Source organism: Pinus tabuliformis, chromosome X, assembly GCF_031772625.1.
Source record: "Pinus tabuliformis cultivar Carrire ecotype Pingquan chromosome X, CPIR1, whole genome shotgun sequence".
NCBI classification, from domain to species: Eukaryota; Viridiplantae; Streptophyta; class Pinopsida; order Pinales; family Pinaceae; genus Pinus; species Pinus tabuliformis.
This window is the reverse complement of record NC_142308.1, coordinates 1,276,300,444-1,276,306,443: the sequence shown is the minus strand read 5'-3', so window position 1 is coordinate 1,276,306,443 and position 6,000 is coordinate 1,276,300,444.

The window sequence follows — 6,000 nt, the reverse complement described above, 5'->3', positions numbered from 1 at the left end:
CACGAGAAAGCGGTTTCAGGATGCTATGTGTCGATCGCTGAGTGGAATCGCGTAGATTTCTGAAAAACCATTTCCTGCCTTGAAGGTATGCGATAAACCACTTACCGCTTCCATGCTGGAACTCAAAGGAGTTTAACTTCTTTCGCATAATTTCGTCACGTCCATTTTCCAGGATAACCTGCTTGCATGTTTCGACGCGATATGCGTCACTCTGCCTTGAAGGTATGTGATAAACCACTTACCGCTTCCATGCCGGAACTCAAAGAAGTTTAACTTCTTTTGCATAATTTCATCACGTCCGTTTTCCAGGATAACCTGCTTGCATGTTTCAACGCGATATGCGTCACTCTCCTTTGATCGGACGATCTCTGCTCTTGTTCACTAATCCCATCGCCTGTGGTATGAACCAATCACATAATGCCACATCACCTTCTGCGTTGACATCATCAAGAACTTGTGACTCTTTCCCAGGTTTCCATATGTCTTGCTGATGTAGGCATTGACTTTTTGGACTTAATATTTAATTGGCTCTAATTTCTTCATCCGAACTCGCATTTACAAACTGTTTGCACCGTTGGATTTGTATTAGCGAGCACTTAAACATGATTCATTTTCACTTGTATTTGAAGACTTTTGATCTAGAGGCTTTACTGAATCCATTTTGGATCACAAAGGCTTCAATCCAATGGTAAATATGGAGAAGAACAAGAGGGTATTAGTACCTTATCTGCATTGCTTGCACAGTAGCCTCCTTTCTAATTTTGACTTCAGTAATCCAGCCTTTGGGAAGCCATTGTATGTAATATAAATTCATATGAAAACAAGGTTTTGAAATTTGGTGAGTAGTATTGAACAATAAATGTGGAGGAGCACTCACAGGGGGAATAGAAAATTAAATGCAAATTTAACTAGCATATGAAGAGATAAGGGGGATGTGTGGCCATCTATAGAGAGCGCCCAACTACAAGTGACATTGAATTCATGATATGAATGATATTATGTTAAAGCACATGTGATTGATTGAAACCCTAAAATAAAACAAAAATAGAGATGGATTATGCACCTCTTTGATGTCATGCTTTACATTGTCTAGGGTTTGCATAATGTAAGGATCTCTAGGATAGTATGCGTACGACCAGAGGTGTGCAATGTTTGCAGTGGTGCATATGATATCCCCACCATATTCTCTTAGGCCACAACAAACATCACTCACAATCTTGAAACCTGCAAAATGAAAAAAAATAAAAAATATTCCATGAATTCAAACCTAAATAATCCATGAATAAGACCACTATCACACAATTTCAACACACACTATCATAGGGTATTAATAGAAATGCAATATAATGTATAGGCTTCATGTTCTTACCATAGCTACTAGGATTCTTCACTATATCCATGCCTACATTGTACATATTGCAGAAGATTATACTGGAGCCTAAAAGTTTGTTGTTGAGTTGATCCAACTTGTAGTTGAGAGCGAAATTATACGCCATTACTATGTTATATATTTCCTCAATGCATTCCCCTTTGGTGTTGTTACGTTCCCACAAGAAATGTGGTGCACATCCCAGAGGCCCTAATCCCACGCGCACAATTTTCTTGTGTTCGCATTATGTAAATGTTTCACAATCACAAATATCCCAAATTGCAATTCAATTCAACCAGAATCATAAATACACACAAACTATTATTTAACTAAACAAGATTGAAATCACTTATTATCATAGTTACATGGGTATTTCTCCCAGGCATTGGAGGGTATGTACCCTACGCTCCCCCACTCTTGGGAGTTTGGGAGATGGTAGGAAACACTCCAAAATCATCGGGAGCTTCAATGGGTACTTTGGAGTTTTTTGGGAGCTTCACTGCAATAAATTTTGACGTTTCTGATGCTTATTTTGGGTTCTTATTTTTTATGTTTTGGGTACCTATTTTGAGCAGAGAAGGTACCATTTGTTTATTTTCTAAGTGATACATGCCAAGTCAGGTGGTTGGATTGCATGAACTCTGTAAAGTGACAAAGACGTGGAGATGTACCAAAGGTTTTGACAAAATATAGACAGTTGCCAGTCATTCCTTGGCAACTTCTGTTGCAAATTTTGAATTTCAACAATTGCAAATAAGTCACTCTCTTGAAACCTATCTTTAACCTTTAATGAATTACAATGATGGTCAGAAATAGAAAGAATAGTGTGTTTATTAATGTCATCTTATAAATTTCCAAACTTGAATTTCGAAGTTGAATATAATATAGCATTGCATGAAATCACATAATAATAGAGTAATAACAATGTTTTTTCCGGTTTGGGAGTACCACATGTTTCTTTGTTGGGAAGGAAATTGATTTGCAAATTGTTGATGGATTAATATTTTGATTTTTTTTGGCAGGGTTTCAAAGTTCAATGTTTTACATATTTCTTTGCAAGATGGAATTTGATTGGCAAGTTTTGGATGGAAATAAATAAATTATTTTATTTTCTTATTTTTAATATATATTAAATTTTAATATATTATATTATTGTCGCTACCAACTTGACGTTTCTTGTAAATTTAGGCAAAGCTTCTAGCCGTACCTGATATTTGTTCCCATATCCGAAATACCAGTGTACGAGAAACTTGTGCAACATAGCTTATTATTATTAGTATTGTCAAAAAAAACCCTAAATTAAGAGAATAATTGACTTCCACACACGCTTAAACTTGACCACGAAGATTTGCACGATAAGTGACCTAAACTTTTGTGCTGACGACATCATTGAGCAATTGGTTGAATTCTCCATGGTGTAAGGAATGAGGGAAAACCAGAAACATTGTGCTCATGGTGTAAGGAATGAGGGAAAACCAGAAACATTGTGCAGGTACAAGGCAATGCAATCGATGCTTTCTATGGAGGTATAAATAATGGACTTCGAAATTATTTGTTTCATTGTTTCTCGTCCTAGGATCGACGATATCTGCTCAATCATCTCTGTAGCTTGCACAATTTGTTACTTCAGGAATATGCTTTGCCCTTATATTTGAAGATAAACAATTAGGGCATCAATACCTGGTACGAGTCATTGAGATGCAAAACTCCTGTCCATGTAAAAGAAAAACTAAGTCCATGCGCCATGGTCTTAATTCACCCCACTTCTCTAGGAAATGGCTGGCCCAGTGGCAAAGCCATGAGGCTTCGTGTTAAATCTTAGAACAAGAAATTTATAGAGATCTAATGTTTGTCTGGAGATGTATACACATTGTATACATTCCAAATAATCAAGAAATCTTACCTAGGTAATTTACGATGAACTGACAATTGAATAATTTCCCTGTGGCAACGTGGATGTCAAAGTCCCTTTCATAACGAGGATGGTTGACTATGGCTAAAATGCGAAGTGTTGTTATTCCCGCATTTTACCATTCTACCGTGTAGTCTTCAAAGATATTACACCATATTACACTAGTGGTGATTCGATCTTTTAATATATTTAATCAATTAAAACCAAAGAGTATTTTTTAAGAATTCAAATATTATGCTTATTTATAGTATTATAGATGACTATTCTGGTTGGAAAGTCGTACATATAAAATGGTAGTGAATATTTAATAAAAAAATATGTATTTTATTATTAAAATTGGTAATTTTTTGGCAAATATTATCTATTTAATCATATATATACATGTAAAAATAGCAGATTTTTTAACCATATGAACTAACATTTATTTCAGAAAAAAAAAAAAAATTCAATTATCAAAATTTTCAGCCAAATTTTTCCCTAACCAAAACCCCAGCACATGTTAACATTCCATGATGGTCCCAATCTAAACACAATATAAAGTTACTTAATTGTTGCCTCATCACAACATGGATATTGATATAGACAAGGCACTAGCAAACCCTAACCATTACAATTGACACCTAGGGCACATGTTGGAGCACCACAGAGGGTCACTGAAATGCTTGAAGGATGATTTGTGTCATGCACAAAATCAACAGACGATTTTCCTGGCAAGAACAAGTCTCTTGTTCATCGGTCAGACATAGAGGGGCATTGAAATGCTTGAAGGACCATATGCGTCGGGCACAAAATGAACAAATTATTCGCCCGGCAATAACAAGTCTCATGTTCCTCGGTTGAATGTGAAGAGCAAACAACCAAAATTTTCAAAACCAAAGAATGATGCCACCATAGTAGTTACAAATTATTCGCCCCGCAATAACAAGTCTCATGTTCCTCGGTTGAATGTGAAGAGCAAACAACCAAAATTTTCAAAACCAAAGAATGATGCCACCATAGTAGTTTCTTGTAGAGGAAGGGAGCTAGAGATAGAACTGAGCCTGCGCTAATGGGATGAATCATGTGGAGTGTGAGATGATTTGTAACAGTTTGTTTTTTCTTTTATCTTAATTTAAGACGATGTACCAGTTTGTTTTTCCTTCTGTCTTAATTTAAAATAGTTAAATTTAAACTTTAGTGTTTAAGACCAAATCGACATTTTGTTTTAAATAAAAGTCTTGAACACCCCTCTTGTGTAGTAGTGAGAGGAATATGTCAACATCTTGACCATAATATAAAGATTTAGATTAAAAGAAAGAATAATCAACCTAGGTTTGTCTATCTTTACAATTGTTACTATCAATTCATAATAAGTTGATTTCTCCCTACTTATTCATGAAAATTTTTAATCTGTAAATATAGTTTGTTATAACATTATGGTCTTAATCATGGCTTACCAATACCTAAGTGCCTAAAATATCATGATTTCATTTCATATAACAATTTTTGAGATAAATATTAATCTTTGATTTTTATTATTGTTAAAAATATTCTAAAATATTTTATAAGTATTAAATTTCTACCATCTTTTTAAAATTATTAATAATTAAATTCTAAGAACAATATTTCAAAATAAACATACCTGCCTAATGAAATAATTATCCATTCATGAATTATTGTGTGGGGTTAGATGATTGAATTTCCATCCACTCCCTCTATATATGACTGAATTTCTATCCTATAATATATATCCATCAATTATTGTATTGCGATGTTGCCATCGTATAATATATGTATCCATGAATTATTGTATTTGATGGTGATGGATTAATGTGTTGCTATCGTATAAAGTATATAATATCTTGACCATAATTTTGTGTATCAATTATTGTATTGTGATGGATTAATGTGCTGCTATGGTATAATGTGTATGTAATATCTGACCATAAATCTGTGTATTAATAATGTGTTCGGTATTAACGAGAAGAGCAATTTTAACTTGTACATGGTATGTAAATGCAGGAGCTAGTAAGAGATCCAACGCTACCATGTGTAATCTGTCTACTAGGTAATCTTCGTAAAGTGAAGGTAAGTTTACACGAGTTTGATAAAGGGGAAATAAGTATATTGGATAAGTTGCTGAAGAGCGCTCCTGCTCTTGAAATAATGGAAGTAGAATTACCATCATGTTTATCCAAACGACAATCTAGGAGAGCTTTAAGCGCTCTTGAAATAATGGGAGTGGAATTACCATCATGTTTAGCCAAACGACAATCCGCGGTAAAGAAAGTGCGTGCCTTTTTGAAAAAGCTATTGAATTTGGAGAGTGGAAGTGCTTCCGCTTTCGCAAGAATATGTGTGAGCTTTTAGCATCTGAATGAAAATATGTGACATACAGAAACTAAAAAGGCTGCAAATTCTCGCCTTGTTGCAACAAGGCTCTCTCGCCCTTTTGCAATACACATCTCTGTTTAGTCACGTCTGAAGATAAAATATATATTAGCAGATCAATCTCCGTTCGGTTGATGTAACGTTGGATGCATTACCGTATAAATGTCTGAATGTTTTGCCCTTCAATCTGGACTTTTGGAAAATCTTTGTCCATTACAAACAGATAGCATAGTGTTATCAACTATAATATCAGATTTTTGACTGACATTATTGCTTTCCTGGTTTAGTTTTTCCTCCAAGAAAAGCCTTACTGATTTAAAAAAGCAATATAACTTCCTCCGCAGTACTT